This window comes from Camarhynchus parvulus, chromosome 27 (assembly GCF_901933205.1).
Source record: "Camarhynchus parvulus chromosome 27, STF_HiC, whole genome shotgun sequence".
Taxonomy (NCBI): domain Eukaryota; kingdom Metazoa; phylum Chordata; class Aves; order Passeriformes; family Thraupidae; genus Camarhynchus; species Camarhynchus parvulus.
This window is the reverse complement of record NC_044597.1, coordinates 2,279,387-2,291,577: the sequence shown is the minus strand read 5'-3', so window position 1 is coordinate 2,291,577 and position 12,191 is coordinate 2,279,387. Positions and strand designations below refer to the sequence as shown.

Below are 12,191 nucleotides of genomic sequence, written 5' to 3'. Positions count from 1 at the left end.
GAGGAGGAGAGCAGGCTGGGCAAGAAGGGCCAAAGCAGCAGATTCTGTTCCTGTCCGGGCATGGCTGGGAAGGGCTGAGGGAGGTGGGAAGGGAGGACAGGGACAGCAGGGCTCAGGAATTGCCCCACTGGGCAGCTCTTGTACTCACTGGACTGCACAAGCAGGCGTGTCCCCGGCCCCAGGGTCAGTTTGTAGCTCCCTGAGCTCACACAGTCCTTCAGAGCCCAACAAAAACCACCAGAGAGGCAGCAGAGCCTCTTCCTGCTCCAGGAGCTTGCAGCAGAGCAGCTCCTGCCAAGCACCAGCAGCTCTGGGAGCCAAGGGTCCCTCAGCCTTGGCAGGAAGGGTCTGGGGAACGCCGCCCACAGCAGGAATTGTGCTGCCAACAGGAGCATTGCCCGTTCATCCTTTCCTCTGTGGAGCCAAGGAGCAGCTCCTGAGCTGGGCCAGACAGAGCCTTCAGTATCCCAGCCTGATCCCAGAGCCCTGCAGGGCCATGGCAGGAATTGTCCATCCCTGAGCAAGAGGTCTCAGGAGCTCTGCTGGGGTGAAGGAGAGAGCAGGGGCTGCCAGGGGAGAGTGGAGGAGGAAATTCATGGCCCTGCTGTAGCCAAAGAAAACAGCAAAATTCCCCAGGGATTGAATCCATCTCCCTCAACTTCCCTCTCACTGGCTGGGGACTGCAGAACTTCCCCAGGGTGAAGCAGGAATAAGCTTTCAAACTTACTGGGATTGACTCTCAGCTGAGTTCCTCCTCCAAAGCTGATCTTGTTGCCATAACCAGTCCCACACAGTGTTTGCCTTCTCAACAAAAACCCTGTCAGTCTCCTCCTGGCCTGCTTCCCTGCAAAGCTGGGCTCTGCTGCCTGGGCATTTCTCTGGCACAGCCCCAGCTGGCCATGCCCTTCAGCCCTGGCAGGGATGACTCTGGCAGTATCTTTGTCCCCACACAGAAGATGCACAGAGATGACTGTTGGGAAGGATGAGAGTTTCACAAGAAAGTCCAACAGATATGTATGCTTAACAGAAAGATTTTTGAATGTGTCGAGGCTGTGAGCAGTCACAAGATTTTATCATTCTTTTCTAGCCTTCTGATGAAATCCTTTCTCTTTCTTTAGTGTAGTTTTAGTATATAATTTGCTTTTAATATAATATATATCTTAAAAGAATAAATCAACCTTCTGAAACATAATGCCAAGATTCTCATCTCTTCTCTCATCCTAGAAACCCACAAACATCACCACACAGGTCTCTCTGCCTCCCTCCCCTGTGTTTCAGCCCTCAAGATATTTTAGCTGGCCCTACTGAGTGCCCAAAGCTGAGCCTGCCCAGCCCTGGTCCCGCAAACGCCACAGCCAGGTCCAGCTTTAGCAAACCCCACAGCCCCCAGCAGACAGCAAAGAGCCAGAGGAGGGGAACATTTGGCTCTCCCAGCAGAGGTGAACGAAGCAGTGAAAGGAAGGGAAAGCAGCAATTGCTGAGCTGGGCCATCCTGCCCCACACTCCAGGCTCAGCCAGAGCACAAAATGTCCCCGTCTCACCTCAATCACAAAATGTCCCTGTCTCACTTAAATCACACAAGGTCCCTGGCTCACCTGGTATAAATGTGTGAGATGGTATTTCTTGTTTGGCCTTAGATGTTTATTAGCTCTTATCTATATTATAGTCTCACAATTGGGACTATAAAGTAAAAAATGTCTCTGTCTCACCTAAAACACAAATTATCCCTGTCAGCCCTTCTGCTGCTCAAACCCTAAACCCACCATAAATGAGGGAAATCCAGACAAACCTGTTCCTTACTTGGTCTCACAAGCAGCTTTGTCCCTTTTCCAAAGGTGACTTTGTAGGCATCACTCACACAGCGAGAAAGGAGCCAACAAAAACCACCCTGGAGTCCAGCAGCCAAACCCACAAACACTGAGTGCCCCAGTCCCTGAGAACAGAGCCAAAAATGCAGCACTTGCTGCATGGAAAGATGGGGCTGTGGCTGTTTCAGGGCCTAATCCAGCTTTTCCTTCTGCATCAGCTGCTCTGCAGGCTGGGATTTCCAGGGGAAGGAAAGAGAAGCCAGGCAGAATTTCAAGCCTGTCTAGAGCAGTCATTACAACACAGCATTCCTCTCATAGAATAATTACATAAAATCATGGAAAAATTATATAAAAAACAAAGCCTAAAGAAAAGAAAGTTCAATTCCCCAGGTTTTAAAGCATAGAAAGTAAATTGTTTTTCCTCTGGGTTTGTGCAATCCTTTGCAAAGATTCAAAGCATGAATTATCCAGGACATTTTCCAACACACAGAGAAACTACATTTAAGATTTCACCCCAGTTTCCCCAGCCACAGGCTGTCTCTGTGATCCCACTGAGAGCACAGCTCCCTTTCCACAGGGAAAGGGGGGATTTCTCTGCACAGCATCATTTTGGACACACTAAATCACAAAATGTCCCTGTCAGCCCCCAAATGCCTTTGGACAAAGCCCTGGCACAGCTGTCAGACTGAACAGGCTCAGAGGCTCTGCTGGAACACAGAAGAAGGGAAAATCCCCTCCTGAACCCTTGTTCCAAGTGCAGCTCCCTGTGCAAGGGCAGTTTCTGTGCATTTCCAGCATCTCAGAGCCTCTGCTGAAGGTTCCCAGCAGCAGCAATGAATGAAGGAGCCTCTCTGCTCTCCTGCCAATCTGCTCTGGCATCCACACAGCCCCAGAGGCCACAGGGTGCCCCAGGGACAGGGAAGGGTTTGGGACAAAGGACACACAGAAAGCTGAGCACTCACTGGGCTGGATGGAGAGTCTGGTCCCTGAGCCAAAGGTCGGCTTGGTGTAGCCTGAATTCACACAGCATTTCCTGCCCTAACAAAAAGCCCCAGGAGCCTCCTGAGAGCAGCAGCTCTGCCCCAGGCTCTGCCCAGCCCTGCCAGAGCTGGGCAAACACAAATCCTCCCTGTCTCTGTCCCACAGCCCTGACTGCTCTGCATGATCTGAAAGTGCAGAGGAGCAGGGATGGGGAAGAGGTTTCACAGTGACTTCTGAGAGCCAGAGAGGAGTTTGAGAAGAGGATCCATGTTTAGCTCTGAAAGAATTTCCTACCAAGGTCACTGACATAGAAACCAAGAAAGAAAGAAGGATAAATAAGAGAAACCTGCAACTGCCTATTCCAATGAGCAACTTTGTTTGTCTCTGATGACCAATGAGCAAAAGGTAAATTTAAAAACTTTGTAAGAATGTATAAAAAGCATGCAGACTATAATAAAAACAGTTTGAAGCCTTCAGAAAATGGAATATTTTGCTTTGTTTAGGCAGCTGAGCACTCACTGGGCTGGATGGAGAGTCTGGTCCCTGAGCCAAAGGTCAGCTTGATGTTGCCAGATCCAAAATCACACAGCATTTCCTGCCCTAACAAAAACCGCTGGGGCCTTGGGGTCCCCAAAAAACTAGATGCAAGGCCCTGGGGATCTCCTGCAGGTTCCCATCTCATGACTGCCCTGCAGCACCTGCAGTCAATGCAATGGCAGCTGAAATCTCCCTCCCCTAACCAAGGAGCCTCAGACACAGCAGGGATGTGTGGAACACTCTGCAGGGGACACTGCAGGGCTTTGGACAGAGGACACACAGAAAGCTGAGCACTCACTGGGCTGGATGGAGAGTCTGCTCCCTGAGCCAAAGGTCGGCTTGGTGTAGCCTGAATTCACACAGCATTTCCTGCCCTAACAAAAAGCCCCAGGAGCCTCCTGAGAGCAGCAGCTCTGCCCCAGGCTCTGCCCAGCCTGCCTGGGACATTTTGGCTCTCCCAGCCGAGGTGAATGAAGCAGTGAAAGGAAGGGAAAGCAGCAATTGCTGAGCTGGGCCATCCTGCCCCACACTCCAGGCTCAGCCAGAGCACAAAATGTCCCCATCTCACCTCAACCACAAAATGTCCCTGTCTAACCTAAATCACAGAAATGTCCCTGTCTCACCTGAATTAAATGTGTGAGATGGCATTTCTTGATTGGCCATAGATGTTTATTAGCTCTTATCTATATTATAGTCTCACAATTGGGACTATAAAGTAAAAAATGTCTCTGTCTCACCTAAAACACAAATTATCCCTGTCAGCCCTTCTGCTGCTCAAACCCTAAACCCACCATAAATGAGGGAAATCCAGACAAACCTGTTCCTTACTTGGTCTCACAAGCAGCTTTGTCCCTTTTCCAAAGGTGACTTTGTAGGCATCACTCACACAGCGAGAAAGGAGCCAACAAAAACCACCCTGGAGTCCAGCAGCCAAACCCACAAACACTGAGTGCCCCAGTCCCTGAGAACAGAGCCAAAAATGCAGCACTTGCTGCATGGAAAGATGGGGCTGTGGCTGTTTCAGGGCCTAATCCAGCTTTTCCTTCTGCATCAGCTGCTCTGCAGGCTGGGATTTCCAGGGGAAGGAAAGAGAAGCCAGGCGGAATTTCAAGCCTGTCTAGAGCAGTCATTACAGCACAGCATTCCTCTCATAGAATAATTACATAAAATCATGGAAAAATTATATAAAAAACAAAGCCTAAAAAAAAGAAAGTTCAATTCCCCAGGTTTTAAAGCATAGAAAGTAAATTGTTTTTCCTCTGGGTTTGTGCAATCCTTTGCAAAGATTCAAAGCATGAATTATCCAGGACATTTTCCAACACACAGAGAAACTACATTTAAGATTTCACCCCAGTTTCCCCAGCCACAGGCTGTCTCTGTGATCCCACTGAGAGCACAGCTCCCTTTCCACAGGGAAAGGGGGGATTTCTCTGCACAGCATCATTTTGGACACACTAAATCACAAAATGTCCCTGTCAGCCCCCAAATGCCTTTGGACAAAGCCCTGGCACAGCTGTCAGACTGAACAGGCTCAGAGGCTCTGCTGGAACACAGAAGAAGGGAAAATCCCCTCCTGAACCCTTGTTCCAAGTGCAGCTCCCTGTGCAAGGGCAGTTTCTGTGCATTTCCAGCATCTCAGAGCCTCTGCTGAAGGTTCCCAGCAGCAGCAATGAACGAAGGAGCCTCTCTGCTCTCCTGCCAATCTGCTCTGGCATCCACACAGCCCCAGAGGCCACAGGGTGCCCCAGGGACAGGGAAGGGTTTGGGACAAAGGACACACAGAAAGCTGAGCACTCACTGGGCTGGATGGAGAGTCTGGTCCCTGAGCCAAAGGTCGGCTTGGAGCCATAGCCTGAATTCACACAGCATTTCCTGCCCTAACAAAAAGCCCCAGGAGCCTCCTGAGAGCAGCAGCTCTGCCCCAGGCTCTGCCCAGCCCTGCCAGAGCTGGGCAAACACAAATCCTCCCTGTCTCTGTCCCACAGCCCTGACCGCTCTGCATGGTCTGAAAGTGCAGAGGAGCAGGGATGGGGAAGAGGCTTCACAGTGACTTCTGAGAGCCAGAGAGGAGTTTGAGAAGAGGATCCATGTTTACCCCTGAAAGAATTTCCTACCAAGGTCATTGACAGAGAAACCAAGAAAGAAAGAAGGATAAATAAGAGAAACCTGCAAGTGCCTATTCCAATGAGCACTTTGTCTCTGATGACCAATGAGCAAAAGGTAAATTTAAAAACTTTGTAAAAATGTATAAAAAGCATGCAGACTATAATAAAAACAGTTTGAAGCCTTCAGAAAATGGAATATTTTGCTTTGTTTAGGCAGCTGAGCACTCACTGGGCTGGATGGAGAGTCTGGTTCCCAAGCCAAAGCTCAGCTTGGTGTTGCCAGATCCAAAATCACACAGCATTTCCTGCCCTAACAAAAACCTTCCCCAAAACTAGACTGGGGATCTCCTGCAGGTTCCCATCTCATGACTGCCCTGCAGCACCTGCAGTCAATGCAATGGCAGCTGAAATCTCCCTCCCCTAACCAAGGAGCCTCAGACACAGCAGGGATGTGTGGAACACTCTGCAGGGGACACTGCAGGGCTTTGGACAGAGGACACACAGAAAGCTGAGCACTCACTGGGCTGGATGGAGAGTCTGCTCCCTGAGCCAAAGGTCGGCTTGGAGCCATAGCCTGAATTCACACAGCATTTCCTGCCCTAACAAAAAGCCCCAGGAGCCTCCTGAGAGCAGCAGCTCTGCCCCAGGCTCTGCCCAGCCCTGCCAGAGCTGGGCAAACACAAATCCTCCCTGTCTCTGTCCCACAGCCCTGACTGCTCTGCATGATGTGAAAGTGCAGAGGAGTGGGAATGGGGAAGAGGCTTCACAGTGACTTCTGAGAGCCAGAGAGGAGTTTGAGAAGAGGATCCATGTTTACCCCTGAAAGAATTTCCTACCAAGGTCATTGACAGAGAAACCAAGAAAGAAAGAAGGATAAATAAGAGAAACCTGCAACTGCCTATTCCAATGAGCAAATTTGTTTGTCTCTCATGATCAATGAGTAAAGTGCAAACTTATGAGTTTTGTAAGAATGTATAAGAAGCACAGAGGCCATAATAAAAACATTTTGAAGCCTTCAGAAAATGGAGTGTGTTGCTTTGTTTAGGCAGCTGAGCACTCACTGGGCTGGATGGAGAGTCTGGTCCCCGAGCCAAAGGTCAGCTTGTAGTTGTTGTCACACAGCATTTCCTGCCCTAACAAAAAGCCCCAGGAGCTTCCTGAGAGCAGCAGCTCTGCCCCAGGCTCTGCCCAGCCCTGCCCTCTGCCTCCCTGAGCTGCAGTGGCCACTGTGTGCATCCCAAAGTCACAGGCAGAGCAAGGAGCCTGGGTTTGGACAGTCCCTGAAAGCAATGTCACCCCTCACCCCTGGCCAGGGACACCCAGAGATGGCCAAAGCCCAGCCAGGCTGCTGCTCTCAGCCCCTCAGGGAATGAGCTCAAACCCAGCAGAAAGCACAGAAAGCAGAGCAGCAGTGCTGGACTTACGTGGCCTGACAGTGAGTCTGGTTCCTGAGCCAAAGGTAGGGGCATAACCTGCTGATCCTGAGCTCACACAGCATTTCCTGCCCTAACAAAAACCTTCCCCAGCTCCTGGCAGCACTGGGCACCCAGCAGATAGGGCTGGGTGCCAGCACTCTTGGATTTGTGGATGCAAATCCTGCTTGGAAATCTAAAGGAGAAAAAGACAAAGAAGAGGAAGAGAAGAGGAAGAGAAGAGGAAGAGAAGAGAAGAAGAAGAGAAGAGAAGAGAAGAGAAGAGAAGAGAAGAGAAGAGAAGAGAAGAGAAGAGAAGAGAAGAGAAGAGAAGAGAAGAGAAGAGAAGAGAAGAGAAGAGAAGAGAAGAGAAGAGAAGAGAAGAGAAGAGAAGAGAAGAGAAGAGAACATGTAACCCCATAACTGAAGAACCTCCAGCCCAGGAAGGGTATCCTGAAAATCTCACTGGGCATGGGGTGGTTTTGACCCACATGGAAGGAATTAACAAGAAATTGGTGCATTTTTCAGCTGAAACTGGAAGCTGTGTCCCCCTGCCAATGTGAGCTTGTGCCACAGCTCACACAGCAGTTTTCAGCTCATCCAGAAGCTGAGAGAGAAAAGCAACCCCTGCTGGCATGGCCATGGCACAAAATGTGGCCAGGAGCCCACAGTGGGTATCTGAAAGGAAGGACAGATCACTGACAGGGTAATTGAGGACATTCTCTACCAGACTTGTCTTCAGCTCATGTGGGAAGAAGAAAAACAGAAACTTCCACACACACTGAAGGATTTGATCTGCAGCCTTAGAAGAAGCTTAGATTGATGTAGAAATACAATATACGGATATTAAGCAGAAAAATAATAAATTTGTATTTTTATAGTTGTAGGTGAGAATATGCCTTAAATGAGACACTGTATTGAGTAAGATAGTGAAGAGTCTACAGTACTGTAATGTAATTGTATAAAGTAAACTCAGAGTTTAGAAGTTAGAATAGAAGCCAATGTGTGCACGTGAGTTAGAGGCCCATTAAATAAAAGCATCTGCAGTACAACAAAAGCAAGTAAAAGTAATAGGTTAGAAAAGTAAAATAAATTCTGTGGCAGCTGTGTTTGAGTTTAGAAAGTTCTATATTACCTTGTAATAAAGAAACTTGTGACTGCTCTTGAACTACAGCCAAATACTTGCTCCTCTAAAATCTCACAGCCTCTAAGATAAATGTTTCTCTAAGCAATAAATCATTCTTAACTTAACAATGGTCCCATCCCTTCATTTCTAGCCACAACAATGATAAGCTAATATCACTAGTATGACTTTTTGCATCTTTTTTCTATCTACAATATTGAGCAAAAACTGGTTTAAACCTTACTTGGTTTTACCCTTAGCTGCACTCCACGTTCAAAGGTGATTTTGTTTCCATAGTTATTCACACAGTGTTTGCCTTCAAAACAAAAACCCTTTTTTCCTCCAGGACCTAATTAGGTCCAACTTGACATTTTTTTTTAAACTTTGTCTATCCAACAAAACTCTAGGCAATTTTAACTACATTTCCTGTAAAGATTTCTCCTAGTTTATGGTCTCATTCAGTTTGGACAGAGATGGCACTGCCTGAAAGTTTTCTCCTTTATTCATGCTAAGAAACCCCACAGCAAAATTCCCCTTTCAGCATTAGATCAGCATTAAAAACAAATGTCTCCTTCTGGACCTTCCTGCACAAAACACATTTTTTTCATTTCTCCAACAAAAATTTTCCCTATTACAGCCCAGCTACTTTTTAAAAATTTTTTGTTTGTTTGTTATATTTTTGTTTTTGTCTAGGTGTGCAAACCTGGATGGAAACCTCTCTGTAGCCAGAAGTAGGAGACACAGAACAAAGGCTAAGACAGTTTTCCCAGCAGAGAAGGAACTGCAGCCTCTGGGGATTAATGAGGACCTTGCCTGAGTTCTGGAAAATGGAAATAAAAGAACAGGGAGAGGTCTGCAGGTCTGGGAGGTTTCTGGGAACAGGCAGTAGGGAAGAAAATGACTCAAAAATGTCACAGCTCTCAGTGACACCTATGGCATAGAAAAATCCAGCAGATTTTTAGCTTCATAATGATTTTTTTCCCTCTGGTGCAAGGTCAAGCTCTGACCTTCAGCTGCTCTCAGAAGGAAAGAACAATGGAATGTTAATCCCATTTAAAATGGCTGTTTCAATGCTTTCCTGGAAAGAGGAATTAGGCTTTCCTATCCAGAACTCCCCTCAGGTTTTCCACCTACCTGGTTTCACTACCAGTTGTGTCCCACTGCCAAAGGTCACTTTCCAGCCAGATGCTGAATTCACACAGTGACACACTCACTAACAAAAACCACACACAGCTTTGGGTCCCCACAAATATGTGTGTTTTCCAAAAGAGACCAAGGGGAAAACAGATTCCACCTTTGCCACATCCATTCAAATCTAAATTAGGGTGTTTTGCCAGCTGCATCCCTCTGATCTCTGCAGACAGAAACAATTCTGAATGCAGGAGAAATCCAAACCCTATTAGCTTAATGTAGTTGAAGCTCTTGGACAATTTTTGTAATGTTTAGGAGAAAGGAGAATCTCAGCCTTGCCCTTATAATGTAAAACAACAATTTGTTTTTAGATGTACCTGATTTCAGAATTAGTTTTGTGCCTCTCCCAAAGGTGAGTTTCCAGGAAGACTCAGTTATCCCACAATAATCAACCTTTATACAAAAATGGCAAAGCAGAAAAGCCTCAGCCTTTAACAACCAGAACACACTGTCTGACATTTCAGAAGGGGATAAAATTTCCACCACTTTAAACGAACTAACAGAGCTGTTTCTAAAACTTCTCATGGTCTAAAGAAGGAGTCAGGCAGATCAACCAGAAGCTAAGCAAGGCACCAGACCCATTAGGGAAAGAAGCAAAGAAAAATTAAGCAGAAAAAAAAACCCAGAAAAAATTAAACAGAAACTTCCAGAGAAAACCAATCTAAGGTTCTAATTTTCCCTGTTTGTTTAGTTGATAATAAATCCAGTAAAGGAAAGAAGCAAGGGAAAACTAAACAGAAACTTCCAGAGAAAACCAATCTAAGGTCCCAATTTTTTCCTGTTTGTTCACTTGATAATAAATCCAGTAAGGGAAAGAAGCAAAGAAAAGTGAAACAGAAGCTTCCAGAGAAAACCAATGTAAGGTCCTAATTTTCCATGTTGACAATAAATCCAGTAAGGCATGCAAACCCACGTCTGAGAAAGCAACTCTGTCTAATTTTCTCAGTAAACAAAGGCTATTCATGAATGATAATCTCAAACACATTCCCCAATAGGTTCCTCCAGCTGAGGTGCTCCACAACACAAACACATTCACTGATTTTCAGCACAGCAGTAGTTTCAGAGCTGCTCCACTCACAGCAACCTGGCAGAGTTAAAAACTAATTGTTCAGAATGTGCTCTCCTCCCCCATGCCCTCTTTCCTTCAATCGTAAAGAAGCTTTTCCCTCTGTATTCTAAGGAAGATCTGATAAAAACCCTAAAAATGCAGTGTGTCCATGGTGAGGTGATACCTACTGGGCTTTACCAGCAGCCTGGTTCCACTTCCAAAGGTCAGTCTGTCTGCATTTCCTGAGTACACACAGCCAAAAACTCCCTTACAAAAACCCCCAGGTTCCTCTGCACATTTCAGGTTCCAGGGCAGGAGACTTCATTGTCACCAAAATAAAACTCTGTGTGCAAAATGCCTGTTAGGGATCCCTCCCTACTGAAATCCTGGAGTTGAAAATCCATTTCTTTTGAAATAATGGATTTATTTATCCAATAATTAAATAATAAATAATGGATTTTGTAAAGAAGCTTTTCCCTCCTTATCCTAAGGAAGATTGGATAAAATCCCTAAAAATGCAGTGTGTCCGTGGTGAGGTGATACTTACTGGGCTTTACCAGCAGCCTGGTTCCACTGCCAAAGGTCAGTCTGTTTGTACCTCCTGAGTACACACAGCCAAAAACTCCCTTACAAAAACCCCCAAGCTCCTCTGCACATTTCAGCTTCCAGAGCAGGAGAGTCTATTTTCACCAAAATAAAACTCTATACGCAAAATGCCTTTTAGGGATCCCTCCCTACAGAAATCCTAGAGTTGCAATTCCATTTCTTTTGAAATAATGGATTCATTTATCCAATAATTAAATAATAAAGAATGGATTTTGTAAAGAAAGAATTGTAAAGAAGCTTTTCCCTCTGTAACCTAAGAAAGATCTGACAAAAAAACCCTAAAAATGCAGTGTGTCCTTGATGAGGAGATACTTACTGGGCTTTACCAGCAGCCTGGTTCCACTGCCAAAGGTCAGTCTGTCTGCATTTCCTGAGTACACACAGCCAAAAACTCCCTTACAAAAACCCCCAGGCTCCTCTGCACAGCTTCCAGGGCAGCAGACTCTATTTGTCACCAAAATAAACTCTATGTGCAAAATGCCTGTTAAGGATCCCCAAAAAATGAAGGCTGGGGTGTCTCTTCTCTGCCCCCTTGCAGGTTTTGTGTCAATATTTTTACAGGTCAAAAATGATGAAGTGCCCTGATTGTGGAAAGCTTTGTCATAGCCAGGAATCAATTAAGACCCTCCCTACAGAAATCCTAGTGTTGAAAATCCATTTCTTTTGAAATAATGGACTTATTTATCCAATAAATAAATAATAAATAATGGTTTTTGTAAAGAAAGAATTGCAAAAAAGCTTTTCCTTCCTTATCCTAAGGAAGATCTGATAATAAACCTAGAAATGCAATGTGTACTTAGTGAGGAGATACTTACTGGGCTTTACCAGCAGCCTGGTTCCACTGCCAAAGGTCAGTCTGTTTGCATTTCCTGAGTACACACAGCCAAAAACTCCCTTACAAAAACCCCCAGGCTCCTCTGCACATTTCAGCTTCCAGGGCAGCAGACTCTATTTGTCACCAAAGTAAAACTTTATGTCCAAAATGCCTGTTAGGGAACCCAAAAAATGAAGGCTGGGGTGTCTCTTCTCTGCCCCCTTGCAGGTTTTGTGTCAATATTTTTACAGGTCAAAAATGATGAAGTGCCCTGATTGTAGGAAGCCAGGAATCAACTAAGATTTCTAAAGAAATCCTAGAGCTGAAAATCCATTTATTTTGAAATAATGGATTCATTTAGCCAATAAATAAATAATAAATAATAGATTTATTTATACATTTATTTTGAAATAATGGATTCATTTATCCAATCAATAAATAATAAACAATGGATTTATTTATCCATTTCTTTTGAAATAATGGATTTATTTATCCAATAAATAAATAATAAATAATGGATTTATTTATCCATTTCTTTTGAAATAAATGGATTCCTTTATCCAATA

General features: G+C 45.5%; 1 protein-coding gene across 1 annotated transcript in view; it reads right to left on the bottom strand.

Annotated features, from left to right (window-relative positions):
- The window catches only part of LOC115913994 (M1-specific T cell receptor alpha chain-like), a 134,339-nt gene that overhangs the window by 19,523 nt on the left and 102,625 nt on the right, over positions 1 to 12,191 (bottom strand). The gene's annotated exons all lie outside the window — the stretch shown is intronic.